This window comes from Rattus norvegicus, chromosome 4 (assembly GCF_036323735.1).
Source record: "Rattus norvegicus strain BN/NHsdMcwi chromosome 4, GRCr8, whole genome shotgun sequence".
NCBI lineage: Eukaryota > Metazoa > Chordata > Mammalia > Rodentia > Muridae > Rattus > Rattus norvegicus.
This window is the reverse complement of record NC_086022.1, coordinates 15,465,298-15,484,350: the sequence shown is the minus strand read 5'-3', so window position 1 is coordinate 15,484,350 and position 19,053 is coordinate 15,465,298. Positions and strand designations below refer to the sequence as shown.

The 19,053-nt window shown below is 44.8% G+C and overlaps 1 protein-coding gene and 1 long non-coding RNA gene across 27 annotated transcripts in view; one reads left to right on the top strand and one right to left on the bottom strand.

Moving 5' to 3' along the window:
- Magi2 (membrane associated guanylate kinase, WW and PDZ domain containing 2) overlaps positions 1 to 19,053 on the top strand; it is a 1,483,910-nt gene that overhangs the window by 1,278,077 nt on the left and 186,780 nt on the right. The window lies entirely within an intron of this gene.
- Positions 1,451 to 10,416, bottom strand: LOC120102477 (uncharacterized). Its single transcript, XR_005504125.2, has 3 exons — positions 10,231 to 10,416; positions 3,278 to 9,850; positions 1,451 to 1,551 (listed from the first exon to the last, which is right to left on the bottom strand). It is a non-coding gene; the product is annotated as an uncharacterized LOC120102477 (long non-coding RNA).

The following is a 19,053-nucleotide window of genomic DNA, read 5'->3' as shown; positions in this document are numbered from 1 at the left end:
GTCGGCGCCATCTTGTTTCGCCGCGCCACTCTCTTCATCTCCCCCTTTTTTGTTTAATAAAATGACTGGTCTAGATCTGGGTGTCACGTCAATCTTGTCATTGCTCCTGTCTTAGGTCGTTCTCATCCAAACTCGGCCTTACCCATCATAGAGTTACCCTATCGCCACCGGGCCCCGTGTCTTAGGTTGGTCCGAGTTCGAGGAAAGTTGCCCGTCCCTGGATACAATGACTCCACATGACTGACAAAAATGATCTAGGGCGAACTCTTGATCTTTCAAAGAGGCCAGCCATATGTTGGGAGAAGTACCCTTTTTAATGGTGGTCATAGCCTGGTAAACAACCACTTTGTGTCTGGCATGTTCTCTTTTTAAATGGCCAATAAGCCAGAGACCTACTCCGCATCCCAGGAGGACAATAGCTCCCCGGGACAAACATGCCCGCCCACTCCTTAAAAAGGGAGAAAGCATTGGTAACCCATGAGGTAAAGTCTTCAACTGTGATGGGGTCCAACCTAGTGCTGTTGAGGACAGCAATCTGCATCAGCAATTGTCTTGATAGTTGCTCTGCTTTCATGGACCAGTTTCCTTTCAGATAATTCGAGATTTCTTTGCTCTGTTGAAAATTCTGAGAAAAGTTAGCTCGCAAAGGAATAATGCATAAACCTCTAAGGGAGGAAACACAAGACAGCTGTGTCATATGATACAGTGCTTCAATTTGTTCTTGAACTAAATCTATCCTTTGATTGGCTAATAGAAGGCCAGATGCCAAATGGGTATTAAATTCTTTTTGTATCTCTAGTGCCATTGCAATTCTTTCTACAATCTGATTGACAGTCTCCGCCGTCTGTATTTGATTGGTCATAGTAATTGTAGCTGTGGTAGGTGCAGCAGCAGACAGCACAATGGCTGAAATTATGGCTGCCATAATTCCAAAATCTCTTTTGGCTCTCAGCAAATTAAGAATAGGAAAGCTATCTGGGTTTGCCTCCACTGGGATTGGCACAAAGGAGGGAATCTTAACCATCACTGCGGTGTCATTGGTGCCATCCCAGCATTCAGCTAAATAGCAGACTACATCAGAGCTATTACAATTTAAAGCACCACTGCTTACATTAGTGCTTATCAGAAAAAAGGTGATCTAGCACATACTGAAGTACTAGTGGCAGTATTATTTACCAAGAGGTTATTATATTGAATATTGATCAACCTGGTATCATTTTTTCTGGTAGCTGAAACATTATACAGCACGAAGTTCTCTCCCATCAACCTAGCAAAGGGGGTCAGGGATGTATATGCCCCTTGCTCATTGGACAGCACCCATTGAAACCAAGGCCAGAGATTATGCTTGCCAGTCTTATTCTCAAAACAGTAGAATTGCTATAAACTGGCATGGGTACTGGCCAGGATCTGGCAATAGCCCACAGAGTGAGCGAATTAACCTGTATTACCATTCCCAGTAGTAATAGTAGGGTTCGTAGTCTCATCTTCAGGAAGAGCAGAAGACAGTCTTCGAGTCAAATGCTCGGGTACCCAAATTGGATTTTCTTGATTCTGCGGAAAAACACAAATAGCTCCCCTAGATCTCAAAATCACGGGATCTGGGCCACGCCATTCATCAGTTAAGACATCTTTCCACTTTACTTCTGTATTAGTTATAGGTGTAGTAGTAGCATGGCGATCTGCAGCAGAGCGGCCATGCGCATCCAAAATTAAGAAATTTAGAGTAAATAGAGCTAAAGAAAGTTGTTCTTTTGGTGTTCAGCTGTTGGCAATTCCCTCTTTTTGTGTTTGTATAAGCTCTTTTAAGGTACTATGTACCCTTTCCACAATTCCTTGACCTTGGGGATTGTATGGCAATCCTGTAGTATGTTTGACCTGGATTGTCTGGCAAAATGCCTGAAAGGACTTTGCAGTGTAGGCAGGCCTGTTGTCTGTCTTGAGACTATCAGGCTTTCCCCAGGCTGCCCATGCCTCTAAGCAATGGCTAATGGCATTATGAGCCTTTTCACCAGTCATCAGAGTAGCGTGTATAATACCGGAACAGGTATCAACAGAAACATGAGCATATTTTAAATTTTACCAGTTTTATGTCAACTTTCTGTTATCAATGTTACATTTTTTTAAACCATATCCAATAACTTAAAAGCCAATAGTCCATAACCAAGGCATGTAGAGAATATTTATACATTTAAAACCAATCAGAAAACAAAATTGAAGTGGCTACACATATCTTAGCTACAGGTGCAAGGCTCCAAGGGCCAATTGAAACTGCTTTTTTAAGAGAAGCACCTTGTCACTTGCTAAATCTCCTTGAGACCAGGAATCCAAGTAGGCACACTCAAGTTTATCTTTTTGTTTGATTCTCCTGAATAAATTTTCAGGCGGTCTACCTCTATCAAATCTGATCAGTATGACTCTGTGAGGTTTCCAGAGCCTAATCACATACCTAGCAATAGCCTCAACTTGAGCCACAACAAAAGCTGCACTGACCCCATTTTTTATCTCTGCCTTCTCTCTGTTCCTTTTATCTCCTTTTCTTTTCTTTTTTTCTTTCGAGACCTTTTCTCCCTCTGACATACTTTCTTGTTGCTCTGCAAGGACCCTCTGACCTGTCCTAACGGCTCTAAGGGCTTCCTCACATCATTTATCCTCTAAGCAGGCAGGGACCATTCGCCAAAGAGGTTTTGGTCCGGGCTTAAGCTTGCTGTCAGTGGCTTCTCTATCCCACACAAAGAAAAAAAGAAACAAAATTACCAGCCTTGCCCACATAGGATCCATAACTTTTGGTTTCTTCACAGTGGCTCTCCACCTAGGCCCATATCTTTCTTCCTCATATATGGCTGCCTCTTCCTCTAATTCCTCCTCCTCCAACTCTGACAACTCTTGCTCAGAGTCACTGCCAGCCAGTTCTAAGGCTTCTAATTCTTTTAATGGATACAAAATATCCTCTCCGGGTGACTTGTACTTCGTCCTCCGGGCACACCTATTTTTTCCTCCAGCAGCATTTCTTCCGCCTTTTGTATCTCTTTCATTTTTGTTTTAGTAACCTTTTCCTTTTTTGCGCGCTCCTAATTTCTCACTCCGCTCCGTTTCTGACATGCTCTGTTAAATCCAAAAAGGGGCACGCCTCTCGGAAGCCTAATTTCTCACTCTGCTCCGTTTCTGACATGCTCTCTTAAATCCAAAAAGGGGCATGCCTCTCGGAAGCCTAATTTCTCACTCTGCTCCGTTTCTGACATGCTCTCTTCCAAAAAGGGGCATGCCTCTCGAAGCTTACCTTTTAATTTACCTTCTCGCAGTTCTGAATCCTCTTCAGCACACTGAAGGGTCCCCTCGGCACCGGCGATGTTGGTTTCCGGGTTTCGGCACCACTTGTCGCGCGCCTAATGTCCCGCCAGTAAGAACGACGCGCGGCAACAGGATTCTTCTGCGAGCATGCCTTTACTGTGTTACAGCTCTTCTTAGTGTTACAGCTCTTCTCAGTGTTACAGCTCTCTTAGTGTTACAGCTCTCTTGAACAGGGACCCCGAGCAGCAAAATCGCTCGACTTATATAGACAACTGTATGCTAATTATCTCTCAGGGATTGGTGGGGCATGGATCACCCCACTACTTGTCCTCCAGGGATTGGCAGAGAATGAATCACCTCATTAACATATTAACGGTCAACTGACACCTGGTGCATAAACCGCACATGTGCAGTACCGCTGTTCACCGCTAGAGGGAGCCCTAGCAAGGGGACAAGCCTGCACATGCGCAGTAAGTCGTTCATATCCAGACAAGGCTGGATGTCGGTGCCATCTTTGTTTCGCCGCGCCACTCTCTACAGGGGTTGGGGATTTAGCTCAGTGGTAGAGCAATTGCCTAGCAAGCCCAAGGCCCTGGGTTCAGTCCCCAGCTCAGACAAAAAAGAAAAGAAAAAAAAAGTAGTAAGTCTCTCTCTACTGAGGCGGTCCTTCAGCACCTCCAATCGTGCTGAAATCTGACCTTACGATCTGCATATTTAACCAACCCTCTCCAGGCCCTGTAATCAGCAGGACTTGCATCCCACTTACAGAAGACTCAGTCCTGTGTTCCACAGCCTTTGAATAAGTCTCTAGGGAAGTTCCTGTTCTGGTAAACTGACTGTACACTGAGCAATCAGCTTGTACCTTGAGGCTGTGTTTGTAAGCCTCTTGAAGGAATAAACCCACGTGCGCACAAACACACACACACACACACACACACACACACACACTTATTTTGTTCATTTCCTTAGTTTCTAGCCACAACCATAAACTTCCTGCAGTCCCACTAGACTTGCACGAGAATAAAGGAAGAATTGGATCCAAGAGCATTAACTCCAAGATCATACAGTAGGAGCTGGGGATGTGCCATGTTTGGTAGAATGCTTGCCCAACATGCAAACTACATGCACAGGGTCAATCCAAACAGGAAGAGGACGTATGACACACCTGCCGTGCCAACACGAGTGAGGTGGAGTCAGGAAGATTACAAGCTCAAAACCATCTTCTCCTTTTGCAGTGAGTTCTAAGCCAGCCTGGACTACACCAGGCTGTCTCTAATCAAACAAGAAATAATTTTTGAAAGACGATGTAGGTTATTTCCAGCAGGTATGTTGAGAGCTGCTCTGCCAGGCTACAGAAGATCTGATGGTTAAGGTAAAATGTGTGCCAGATGTGTATCACAGCCGGCAGCCGGTAATGGCCAACCTCGCTGCCCTTACTGTTTCTGGGGACCCATTCTGGTCACTCCAGCTTGGGTCAAGGGTGAAGTGCTGGGACCTGTATGCTTCAGGATGAAGTTCTCATCCCCAGATTTCTCCCTGTAGATTGATTGTCTCTAGACCCGGAGTAGCATGTAACATTACCACCTTCTTTTAAGTCCTAGACTAATTCTTTGATGACATAACCCCTTCCAAACATCCTTTGTTTCTGATACATGGTGGATAGAAGTTTTCTGCTGCCAGTGGAGTTTTATTTTTATATGGCTAAAAGGATATAGACCCAAAATGCCCACCGCCGCTGATGGCAAAGGGCACTACGGTACACCTGATCGTCTGCAAAGCCACAAGTTTTCTGAAAATCATTTCAACTAGCACCAAAAAAAAAGTAGTTGCATCTGTACTCTGCAGTGGTGGCTACTGAGGGACCAGCTGTGGTCAGTACACAGTAGGACAAAGGATGCAGAATTTCAAAGGGACAGGGATGCTTTCATGTAGGCAGAGAAAATTACTCCCTAGACTTTAGCCAGGCCCTGTGAGTTAACTGCAAACGGTTTCATGTGCAGCCAGCAGCTCACAATAACTGAAGAGCACAGATGGGAAGTCCCAAGTCCAAATTGGTCTCAGGGCTCCAGGATAACATTAAAATAAGGACAATTATGCCTTGAGTGGTGTTTTCTATAACCAATTAATTTGCCTATCAGACCAAAAGTCCCCTCTGAGAGAACTTCTCGCCACCCCTTTGCTTACTCCCATGCATTTGTACGACTTCTGAAGCTGTTCTCTAATAAACTGTCAAGATGCCCCAGGCCCGAGCAGGACCTCTGTACTGTGCGACAAACGCAGTGGACATCCGTACCACACAACCTCCATCCTGCTGCGGAGGAGCCACTCGGAGCGTGCTGTGTAGACTGATGGCAATCCAGCAGCTGTCATCTTCAGGAAGATGCAAGAAAGGGAGATCGTGCACTGTAAACTGTCATGGAAAACGGATGTCATTTTATGTCTATTGAACCAAGTCACTTCTGGATAGGAGCTTGGATGCTTCTCCTTCAACTTTCTAATGGTTTTTACGCAAAATGATGGCTCTTGTTGGGTTAACATGTTAAATGGTCCTCTGGCAAATAGAGCCTAGACACGTCGTCTTGTCTTAGACTCTCGTGTAAACAACGCCCCCTGGAGCTCTGCAGTGCCGCTGTGGATGCAGAAACCACACTGGGGAGACGGCTCAGGAAGTAACACTCGTTCTTAGAGCATGAGTACCTGCAGGACGTAAGACTCGCATGCGTGCCTGCGCTCAGTCTCTACATGAAGAGCCAGCTTAACCTATGTGGCAAGCTCTGGGACAAGGAGAGACATGGACAGCAGCCAAAAAACAATACCTGGCATATTCCCATGGTCTTCAAAAACATATATGCTTGGACTCAAGTACAGGCATATGGGCAAACACATATTCACACATACACATACCCGTGCATGTACACGCACACACACACATGCACACAATTACAGAAATGGAAATGTATCACTGGATGTGCGGATTGAAGAAATTTAACATAGCTGGAAATATTTGAATCACTTCAAGTTGACTATAGTAAAATAAAGGCCTTTCTCTGCATGCTGTATGAGTTAGAGGTCCAAAAATTTGATATCTCTCTCCTCTCTCTCCTCTCTCTCTCTCTCTCTCTCTCTCTCTCTCTCTCTCTGTTTAGTCTTTACCAAACAAAAACCTGATATTTAAGGCAACTAGACCCAACCAATATGAAGCTGACTTAGTTTAAGCATTGTGCCATAAACTGCCTCTATTTCTAGAACTCTGGAGTGTTCAAAGATATGGATATGGACACCTGGAGTCATAGACATAGAGATAATGGATTTTTGGTGGTTATGACTTCAACACATAGGTAGAAAATTAAATGTGCAAAGGACCATCACCAGAGAGTCACCTTGGGTGTCTCTGATGCTAAGGACAATTAGACATGCAGTACCCCCACTTATGGACTGAAAGGGGAGCCTGCTGAAGCAACTGCATAAAATCTTGGTATATCCTGAGGTTCAAACATAAGAATTCTGCTGAAAGAGTGGCAGGACTTGCTGGCCATGAACTAACCCAGAAAGGGCCCCCAGGGAACTTTGTCTAGGTTGTCTGCTGGGCCTGGAGGTAGGTGAGGAAGGATGAAGAGAAGGAGAAGGTAAGCCTCCAGACTTCCGGGACCTGCTCTCTCGCTGGGGATAACAGATTGGGAACCAGAGAACATGCGGGGGATGTCGGATACCCTAAGTGTGATGCCAGATACCCAGAGTGATGACGGGAAGAGCTGTAGGATTCCAGAAATCTCACTCTCCAGGAGGCTTTTCCTCTCGGAGAATTAAAACTCTTGAAATAAGGCAAGCCGGAAATCTGTGTCTATTTTTTCCTAATATACTTCCTCCCTCAGAAGGGGAAAAAAAACATTTGGTGAAAGAAAGTCAAAAATACTTATGAGTCATTCTAAAATATGAACGATTCTGAACACAAAGCAGAGACGATCTTTCTAATCCATATATCTAAAGACTCACAAGCATCTAAGGGTAGAAATGTCCCTTTCCACTTTGCCAAGGGATGGAGAATCACTTCTTTGGTTCCTGCGCACTCCTCCCTGTCCATGACTCCTAAACCCCGACCTCCAGCAGGGGCATAAGTCAAAGCTACAGAAACACAAGCTGCACAGGCTCCTCTATTTACAGTGAAATCTATGTGCTCTGGGTAATTGAGAAGGGAAGCTGTTACCACCGTACTTGTCCCAGGACTTTCATGATCTCGCTCTCCAAGAGACACTGAGTGTTCAGAAGACCAATTGCTTCTGCGAGCCCGTTGATCTAAGTCTTTGTAATGGTCAAAAATGCTAGGGTAGTTTTATTTTAGTCTCTCATCAGAGTAGACTTAATAATAGTGATAAATGTAATAGGATCACTTTATGCTCACCCAATTCTTTCGGGTTTTAGATGGAAAAGAGGCACACATTCTATCCCGGGTTCCTGCCTCCTTTCCGACTACGAATCTCTCTGTTTTCATTACAATAGAAAAAAGTAAGTGTGATATAAAAATACCAGTCATTAATCTTATCAAAAATTGAGATTTATAGCAGATATGCTAAATGGTTTTGGTGAAGTAATGTTGTGTGTGCGTGCATGCGTGCGTGCGTGTGTTCATGCACAAAGGTCTGAAGATAACTTAGGGGAGTAAGTTCTCTCCTTCTATTGTGTGGGTCCCAAGGATCGAACTACATTTGCCAGACTTCACAGCATGTGACTTTACCTACTGGACAAATGATTGTCTTAGTTTAGCATGTTTACTAATTACTTGATATGTTTACACTGTACTTACTCCTTGATTATCAGATAACCCCTTTGTCAGTAGTTTTTCAAAGCCTCAGGACTTTTAAAATAGTTGTCCTCTAAACTGTATTGCCGTCAACCCTCTGTGCGGCTTCCCTCTTTTAAAAATGCTTTTAGAACACGATTTCTCCTTCCAGAAGCCTCACTGCTGACTCTTTGGAAGAGAAAAGCCCAAGTCTCTAGATGGTCCTTCAAGCTCACAGGTTAAGTTTGTGAGCAAACATGTTTTTGAGTGTAGAAAGCCCTCACAAGTGGAAAGTGTTTTTTAAGGGTGAAAGAATAAACTGTTTCGAGTAGGAAACAGGAAAGCATGCGTTTTCTTCTGCCTTCCTTTTTTAACCGAATGATGCAGTGGAAAAGACTACACTCAAACACAAGTGTCTTAAAAGACACTCAAAAGTCCAAAGAGATGGACGCCTTATGTGGTACCCGTGGACCCGGAGACTGCTAGGTTGCAGTCACAGAAGGAGAACACCCACCGCTTCGCCTCTCTGGTTTTCCAGGCGCGGTAGTCACGTTATTTTCAATCCCCCTTGCAGTTAGCGTCTCCCCTCTGCCCTTTCTGAGCTGTGTTGTTCTTCTGCTCACTCCTTCATCCCTGGGTAAATGTCACGGGTTTGCTTTGATGTTTGCTTTGTATTGCAACATTTTCCATCCAGTGTTAATGATCTGCATTTCCTTGTGGCCTGGGTATAAATTCCCACTTAGTCTAAGGGATTCTCTTTCTTTCTTGGCACCGTCAGCTCAGGAGTTGCTCTGTGGCACCAGGGCAGACCCCACATATGAAGAGTCACACGTGGCAAAGCGAGGGCTCCCCGTCGCACTGGTGTGTGGTTTACTTAGCAGTCAGCCACGTGAGCTCAAAATGTCACATTGCTCATTTCTAACCCCATTGAGTTTTGATGAAAAAAAAATGCACCACCAGCTGGCAAGTGGATGAGCAGTCATGAGCCCTGACAGCTCTTCCAGAGCATCCAGGTTCGATTCCTACTAGCCATGGGTCACCTCAAGACCATGTGTAACCCCGGTCCCAGGGATCTGGCTCCCTCTTCTAGCCTCTCCAGGCACCAGGCACGCATGTGGTGCGCAGACAGATATGAAATAGTGGTCGCAGTGGTTCATTTTAATTGTCAACGGACACAATCTGGAACCTGGGAAGAGCCTCACTGAGGGACTGTCTAGTTGGTAGCCTGGTGAGCACGTCTTTGGAGGATTCTCATGATCACGTGTAGCCTGACGGGAAAGGTGCGTAGCTCCGCCCACTGGGCTTGGATCCTGGGCTGTATAAAAGGGGGGTCGGAAGCATGAATTCGTCTCTTGCTTTCTTCTGTCAAAGGACATAAAGTGACCAGTTCTCTCAAGCACCCGGTGCTGTGATCTCCCTACCATGACGGAACTCTGAACGAAAATAAACTCTTCCTAAATTACTCGTGTATTTTATCAAAGCAACCAGAAGTAAAAAATTAAAATGCTAGTTAAGAACGCAGGATTGTAAAACTGGGTTTGAAGTTGTAGCTTAGCCACTCGGCATGTCACCATGACCGGGACAAAGTGACTTTTCATCTCTCTCCACCTTTAATGAGTTCATTTGTGAAGTGGTTGGAGAACCTGGCTTACAGGATTGAAGTGTTCAGTGAAGTAAGGACTCGGAAAATAGGACTTATTTGTAGTTTTCCCACGTTCATTTCTTTCCATAAAACTATTGAAGCTCGGAAGCTTGGAAATTTGTGTCCATGAGTTAAATCAGCTGCTGAAAGGAAAAGAATTCAACACCAGTTATCTTTCTGCCCCATACCACACACGGTATACTGGACTGAAATACCCAGACTGGGGCATATTTTAGGCAAACGTAATGGTGTAGAAAGAATTAGTGCATTCATATTCAGCATAGCCTAATGTGACCCTCTGCCTTCTTCTGAGGTTCAGGGTTTTTTGAAAAGCTATGCTTGGGTTTCTATTTTATTATTTTTAATTAAATTCATATCTGACATCCATAATCATATTCTATTATCTACATCTTCTGAAATGTAGGATATTAATAATATGAACATCATGAATTTCTCAAAAATCTTATAATTAGAAAATTGGCCATCGCTTTAATGCTATCTTTAAAACCAAGCGCTGGCTTACCTCACCTCTTGGTCAGGAGTTTGGCTACCCTGAAACTCCCACAGCATCTAACTGTCCTTTCACTCTAAATGATGCATTTCCGGTTGGACTCGGAGGAGTTCTGCCTTCTCACAGGCTGAGCTAACCTGAGGGGGGCTCGTTAGCCTGAGGTGAAGAGCCTCCAGATCAGTGGTGCACGGTGCAGACGAGGCCTCCGGGGCATGGCTGGACCTCATAAACAAGTGAGCAAATAAACGACAGGTGGAGGAAGGCTGGAGGCGGGGCTTGTGGGAGCTTCCTGGTGACAAAGCAGTGGAGAGGTCAGAGCAGGCTAGCAAAGGCGGAGCCAAGTGCCTGTTGAGCCTGCCTTGGGCAGTTAAATGCAAAGAAGCCCTTGACAGGGAGTAGAAGCTTTGAGGGAAGTTGAAAGATCAGGATAAAGAACACTAATGCAATTAACGAAACTCATGGTCACAGAAGAGCCTGGGCCATGTGTCACAGTATTCCAAGGAAGGAATACACGGGCCCAGGGCAGGGGTAGTGTCCTGGAGAGATGGGAGTATCAAACTAGCGATTCAGGTTATACAGCTGAAAGCTGCTCCCCCGGACCCAAACCATGGAGTGAACAGGAACTAACACCGCAAGCAGTGCCTGGAGCACAGTGGTGGCTCAACAAAGGTAGCTTCCTAATATAACAGGACCCCAGGGGCACTGGGCAGGGATTGGCAAAGTGGTCTTACTGTGCATCATTAAACTGCTTAACATGGGCCTCTGTAAAGATGAGAGGGGTTAAGCCTGTGTTTGCCAGGGTCTACCCTGGATCTGTTCCTCCACACCTCACAAGTTGCTTAAAGCCAACATATGTTTTAAACAAAATATAAACAGCTTTTCTCCGTTTGTTTTTACCATCCATTAAAGGGAACTTTTAAAAGCATAATAATAGCATATATAGTAATAACAATGAAAACTATTTTTAAACCCTCATAAAACAGAAAACCAGAGAATGAATACTTTTCTCAGCTTAACAAATAGCCCTGGTGTTTAGTTATCTAGCGTTCTTCCACCATGCGCTAATAACTCGTACCTGTCAGTTTGGCAGGCATGAGGTATGCAGAGACAATCAGACATGCATCCTGCCTTTGAGAAAATTGCCATCAAGCAAGACCATGTACCCCAGAGTATCCCAGGTATTGTGGTAGGGTGCAGCCAGGGTACCACTGAGGCACAGGCAAGACCGACTGCTTCTACTGAATAGAGTGATTCCATTTCACAGATAGGGCAGCTCTTGAGGTAAGAAGAATTAACTTGATGCCAGGCAGGAAGGAGGGAGAGACTACAGCGCAAGGCACAGCCAGTCATCAACTGAGGAGCAGTTCCCATAACATCATGAGAAGATGCAAGGCTTTAAGGTTCTCAATCGAATGATAGGGCCACTGTTAGAAAGGAGACATCAGAGAAGGAATGCTTGCATAGCCAAAGGAATGTGAAGAGAGTAGAGAGGACAAGTTTGGGACAGATGTAAGGTTTCTGTCACTAGGGTCATTTATAGGTTTAGGGCCTACTTCAGATGGAGCAAGTTTTAGGGAAAGAGCTCCCATTCATTTTTCATGAGTGTGTGAGCCCACAGAGCATTCAGGGTAGACACAGCTGCAGACCCAGGGGAAGGAAGGTGTTTGTAAGGGATTCGAACTGTTCGATGGTAAGAGAAGCCTGAGTAGAAGATACTCCCCACCATGACCTCGTGCTGGAAAGGAGAAGGGGGCAAAGTCATGTTTCAGCAGATGAAGTATGACCTTTGCCTGAGTCCACAGCTAAGCAGATAAACTGCTGGGCCTGCAAGAGCCACGTGATAAATATTCATCTGGTGATGGAAACGGAAATGCATGAGGGAGCGAATTACTGAGTGAGAAGCCAGAGACACTCCGAACCAGGGCTGTAAGAGGTAGAGGTCAGAAGTAGAAAGACAACACCACAAACTGTTCCCGCCACATACACAACCCCCCCGGGCAGATTGAAACCAAAACCACGAGAGTGAAGACCTCCAGAGAACAAGCATAAAGTAAGAGAATAGAGACTTGAGAATGAACTCTGATCTCATTACAAGGGTAGCCACGGAACTGCTCCGTGCACCTCGATGAAACATTAGTCATCATTAGTCAGAGCAGCCCAGTCAGCAGAAGCAGTAGTTAGAAACACAGTGTGACCTTCATCCATAACTGAGGGAAGGGAAGGGAACGTTCCAGGCCCCTTCCTGGGAGAGGTAACTGAGGACAGAGAGGACAGGAAGATTTGCTGTGATGAAGCATGGGGTTCTGTCTGCTGGGGTGTCAGTCAAGAGAGACACCTGTGGAGCTCTGACCCACTCTGTCCCCACTGCTCGGGGAATGCTCTTTCAGGAAAGTCTAGATCCTGTTTCCACGGTTGTGTGTGCGTCATCCAAGCCAAGGATGATCCTAGGATGTCAAGACAGCTTCAGAAGACGAACCAATCCCACAGAGTCTCTCGATATGCCCAAGTGACAAACACACATTATCTGCCATGACAGGTGACAGAAGGGGGCTTAGGCTGTTTTAAATTTTCTTTTTAAAATATATTTCCAATTGAAATAGAAATTCACACCCACTTTCCCTCTCCCTTTCCCACTTCTAACCCCTGCCAGGTACCATCCCTCCAGCCCCTTCAATGTCGCCCACAACTCTCACATCAGTGGTCTTTCTTTCTTTATTATTGTTACACACACAAACATACACACCTGTATGTATGTATGTATGTATGTATGTATGTATGTATGTATGTATATGTACAAATATATAAATACAACCTGTTAAGTTTGATTTTTAAAAATTTTTCACATAATATATTTTGATCATATTATTTCCCTCCCTCAACTTCTCCAAGATCTTCCCACTTCTGTGCCCACCCAATTTCACACGCCGCACTCCCCCCACCCCCACATGCGTGCAAAACAAACACTAAAAGCAAAGCAAACAAACATCCAAAGGAACAAACAAACCAAGAATTCTCATAAAAAGACATGACGTCCATTGTGTATTGACCAACTAACTACTGCCGAGCATGGGCCCATAACCCTGTGATCATTTGGATTGAAACTTACAGATCAAAGGTTAAAGGTTACGCCTTTGCATATAGGATTTCAGGGCTGACCACTCTGTTAGACATTGACTAAGGGGCCTCATCCCTGAGAGAGGCTAATCTTCCTTTCCCCAGGAGCCATGGTTATCTCCATCTGGGCATGGGTCTGTCTCCATGATTCCTTCCTCTCTGCAGATCTGCTAAGATCCTACTGAGATTTAGTCAATGGCATAGGTGGAAATCTGAAAGATCAATTGTTGTAAGCTTGTCTTCTTTATGTGACACGAAGACGATGGGAGATTTTTCAGAAATAAGCTAACAATTTAGTTGAACTCATCTGAGAAATGATGGGGGGCTCACAAAATGTTCATTTTAAAGAGAAAAGTGGATGTCACAAAAGCAAAGCACTGAACATTTCACAGCGTTCAATACTAAGCTGACACGAAGCAGGGCACGGGTTAGCTTAGAAGTCAAAGTGAGCATAGGTCCTGATTTGAAACCCCCTTCCCTGAAGTTACATCATTTCTGGTACCAAACCGCAGCCATGGCTGTCCTCTCAATTGTGGTTCAAAGCACAGCCATATGTGTATCGTTAAAGCAGGCAGCGGGTCAGGTGGCTAGCATCGCACCACTGTGCTGTGACCGTTTAACATGGATAAGGGCCTGGCTGTGGCTGTGAATGTTTAATATATGTATAAGGCCCTGACTATGATGTTCTGAAGCAGCCATCAGATTGTGGCTTCTGACCTGATGCTCTAATGTCTTTCTGCAGCTTGCTGTTTCCTTCTTTTACTGCCCCAGGCTGTGTACCTAATGACTCACTCACTCTAAACTAGAAGCTCAGCTTGGCAGAGCACCATCTACACCCATGGTTCTCAGCCTGGGGGCCTCGATTCCCACTTTCCACAGGGATTGCTTAAGATCATTGGAAAACACAGATATTTACAATAAGATAAACAGCAATCATGGAGCCCGTATGGGTCTATGCTGGGCCCTCAGTATACATGCTGTATACATGCATGTCCTAGAGACTTTCCTTCATTCTGTCTTCTGTGAAATAGGGTGGTGAAATTACACTTTGGAAAGCTCTGGGTTGTAGAGAACACCCCCGACTCCTCTCTGTCTCAACCTTCTCCTCTCCCTCTGCCCGAATAGGATTCCAAGGTGTCTCTGGCAAAATCTTAACTTCTTTTCATTTTTCTCTTTTTCCTTTTTCCTCTCTCATACAATACATCCCGACTTCGGCCTCTGCTCCTTCCATTTTCCACAATCAAACCTCCCCGCCCCAGATCCATTGCTCTTCCGTTCACCTTCAGAAAAGAACAGACCTCCTAGTGGTATCAACCAAACATGGTATAACAAGATACAATAAGATTAGGTTCCAACCCTCGTGTCAAGGCTGAATGAGGCAACCCAGGAAGAGGAAGAGGGTCCCAAGAGCAGGCAAAAGAGTCAGAGTCACGCCCACTCCTCGTGTTAGGAGACCAACAGAAATCCCAAGTTAAACAACCACTATCGTAGACACATACAGGCTCTGTGGTTGCTGCTTCAGTCTCTGTGAGCCCCAGTGAACCCTGCTTAGTTGATTCTGTGAGCCATGTTCTCTTGGTGTCCTCAACCCTCTAGCTCCTGCAGTTCTTGCTTCCCAAGCTCTGTCTAATGTTTGGCTATGAGCCTCTGCATCTGCCTTCTCTTTGTAAGCATGATAGCATGTTGAAATAATGCTCTTACAAAGGTGTCTCCAATAAACAGATACAGTGGGCAAGATGCATCCACAGGATTCCTCCATCCCTACCGCAGACCCCTGGCCACCAAAATTCAGTACCGCTGGCTTTCTTTATTCTGTTGAACACAAAACCTACAAAGAACATTCAAGTAGGTATTTCCAGTCTAATGCTCTGACCTTAAAGGCTTTAGGACAAGACCATCCAATGAACTAGTCTTCTAATTTCCTAATAACCCATCATATTGCTTTGACAGACTATGGGGGAAAAAACCCAGGCCACTTTGCATCACAAGGAAGTGGCTGAGTGCTGGTATTGCCACCTCCCTCCTACACATCATGGGAAATTGGTTCCTCTGTAAAATACATGAAAATTGTGTGTCTTCATAAGGAATGTATAACCACAGGAGTAATACTGTCACATGATAAATTGCCAATCGTGAGATTTTTCTCAGAGTGGATGATGGGTGGGGGGGTTTGCTGTGTCCTACAAGCATAGCATAGGAAAGCCAATCCCTCAAGTAGATGAGTTAATATGACCATTCCTAGAATTTGGAGAGATTAGCGTGAAGGGCAGATGGACTAGGATATCAAGAGGTGGCAAGCAGTTTTGACTTCCATGTCTGGGCATGAAGTATACAAACGTTGGAGAACATTCTAAAGTGACACCCCCAAGTCTTGAGGTCAATCTGGATGGCAGTGGTATAGGATACTATGGGAATAAATGGTACCTTGTCCTCAGACAGGTCAAACCATGACTCAGGATAAGAGGTGGCATTGAAGTATCCTAATAGAGGAATTCCCATTGATGGCTTGACCCGACATGGGCACCATCAATGATTCTGAGACCAGGGACAGACACTATTTTACCATGCCTGCCTTTGATATCTTGATACTTGCTGCAAAAGGTGATTGTTCCGTTTTTTATATATTGGTAGGAAAAGTTAGCACGTTTACCTGAAAAGTGTACCAGAATGACAAAGCGGATGTGCTCATTTTATCTGCTGTGGGCCTCTGAAGTCTAGCCCAGTCTCGTTCGTAACATTCATAATTAGAGGCTCCTTCCATTAACCAGACATTCCACATGCTGTGCTTCTTAAAAGGTCAGATTTGAGGAAGAATTTATTATATCTTACTAAGCATATGTTCACTCTGCTCTTCTATTAATTGTATTTAAAGTCTCCTTTTAAAAAGCAGGGTTACAGACACATGCCGACCCTCTCTCCTCCCATTTCTGTGACTGAGTTTGTTAAAAGACAAAAATATCATCTCCTACTGAGCTCGCTCAGAGCCCTCTACCTGGTGCTAAGAGCTAATTGATCAGAGTCGACATGAAACTCATTTGCCATCCCCGTCTTGATGCCACGGAAACCTCCTGTTCCCCCAAATAAGTACTGAATGTATTAGGATTTCCTCCTACCATAGGTCTGGCTTGCCTTTACCCATCATCAGAACCTGTGACTCAGACAACTGAGTGTGTCTTACTCGGGTTTTCTCAGATCACCAAATGCACAGGCAACTGTGGTGGTCTAGCAGCGAACAAAGCCCCACTCGCACACTTGTGTGTTGTTCTGTGTGTGAGAGCATCCCTGGCACCACAACTGCTTTCTGTACCTGTGACAGGTACAACCCAGACGTGCAGAAGAGCAACCTTCATGACCCAAGCGGCAGGGGAGAGTCTGGGGACAGAAGGTCCCTCGCCTTCCGGTATGTGTCCCTGGAGCTTCTCAAAGGTCTAAGCCCCCAGATGCACAGTCTCTCCTTCTCTCCTCTGAGTTCATGTTCTGGGTCTTGAGCTCACTCAGGTCCTTGTCTCAAGGTTTGCTTATTACACCCAAGACCACCTTTGCTTTATGTTATACACGGCACGGATTCACAGGCAGGAGCCAGTAAGGACTCTCTAGGCGATGCATAGGTGAAGAGGCCACCCATGATTATCCACGTCCCAAAAGAACCTATATAACCATGCTTCCCCTTCTTGAGAAGTCCTATAGAGGGGCATAGAAAGGAGAAAGGAGATTAATCACACTAAGAAACCCTACCATAACACAAACATGTTTTCTTTTTATTTTATTTATTTATTTGTGGGCAGGTGTGTGCCCTTACCCAAGTGTCTGTCAGAGGACAACTTACAGCTCTCCCTTCCCACCAGTGACTGCTAGGGATTGAGCTGAGGTAATAGGGATGGGCAGCAAACCCCTCTACACATTGGGCTACCTCATAAGCGCCACTGATTTGTTTCTTAATCTCTGTTTGGGGGGATTCGTTATTGGGAAATACATGGCAAGGGTAATCAATCCTGTGATGACTTCTGGACCTCCCCTCTGCTAGCGGTGCCTGGAGTTACAGTCTCATGTGAAGAACCATCTCAGGCCACAACTGATTATAAACAGACAGCAATTATGCTCGTTCTAAAACTTAGGTGTTTTTTTTTCCCCAGAGTTATAGTTTAATTACCAACATTATATTTCTATGTTCAGACTCTCCATGGGAAGCTACACGTCTCCCTTACCTAGAATTTTTTTTCATTCAAGAAAGTTTTTTTTAAAAGAAGATATAGCTATATAAACATTAGAAAAATATAGATTAAGTTGTTTATTTATATTAATTATGCCTCTAAGAAGTTAAACGGTTTAGAAAGAAATCATTAGCCTTCAAGGGCAGGACACTGAAAAAGATTTACTGTAGTAAATGAGAGGAGAAAATGAGAAAATGTGCTTACACTCCTCCATATTTGAGGAAGCAATTCTCTCAGCAGGGGGTGGGAACAGAACTGGAGAAGACAGGGTGTGGGAACAGAACTGGAGAAGACAGGGGGTGGGGACAGAACTGGAGAAGACAGGGGGTGGGGACAGAACTGGAGAAGACAAGGGTGGGGACAGAACTGGAGAAGACAGGGGGTGGGAACAGAACTGGAGAAGACAGGGGATGGGGACAGAGCTAGAGAAGACGATTAAAATGCCAAAGATGCAGAAAAGTAGGGCTTGATTAGGGAAAAGAAGACAAAATGAGCAAATTGTTGGGCTTGAATTATCTCCAGAAATTAAAATCTATTAGCAGCAACAAGAGGCAAACACATAATCCAAGAATTAAAGACTCTGACATCCCAGGAGGGGCCCCCAGCCATGAGCAGCAGGCCTCATTTCTGGCGTGCGAGGCAGCCACTAGCAGAATGCTTTCCTAGAAGTAATGTTTTATACATGGGGGTGAAGGAAGGGAGGGGGCATTTCAGTTACCACAGGAGGCAGGAAGAAGTGAGCCTTTGGAGGGAGAGGAAGGTGTGACCCCCTGTTGACAACTTCTACCATTAGGGAGGAAAAAGGACAAAGAAATTAGAAAAACTGATTTAAAAGTCAAGATCAAATCTACAACTTATTGAATATCCCTCGGTAGACACCTCCTTAGTCTATGCATAGCAACAGTCCAGAGATCTTGTTAAAAATACCGATTGATTTGTGCCTTGCTCTGAAACTCTAGGTTTCTTCTTCCCTCTTTGTTTATATTAATTGTATATATTAATGAAATCAGTGGTTTTTCCAATACATGCTTATAGTATACTCTGTCTCAGAACAATCACCCCCACTTACCCCTTATGTCTCCCCTGACCCCCACACACAAACCCAAACTCCCTTCTGAGCTCCTAATACTCACTATCCCACTTTCCCAGCAACCTTCTCTTAGCTTCCGTGTGTGAAAAGTCGCAGTTCCTGTCCGAACTTCCTTGTTTCCCTCAAGATGTTTTCCATTTCTATCCATTTTGCTGCAAATGGAAAGACTTCATCCCTCTTTAGAACTGAGTAATATTTCCCCGTGTAGTCTACCACGTTTTCTTTACTAGAGCCTAGACTAGCTCTCTATCTCAGGTGCTGTGACTGGTGCCCCTGAAAAATAAGCTTACAGGCATCTGAGTGCTGCTTCTGTCTCCTTTGACTACAGCCTGGAAGTGGGATGGCTGGGTCATATGGTGGGTCTTACCTCATGCTGCAATAGCTGTACTGACTTACGTTCCCACCGACAGTGTGTAAGGG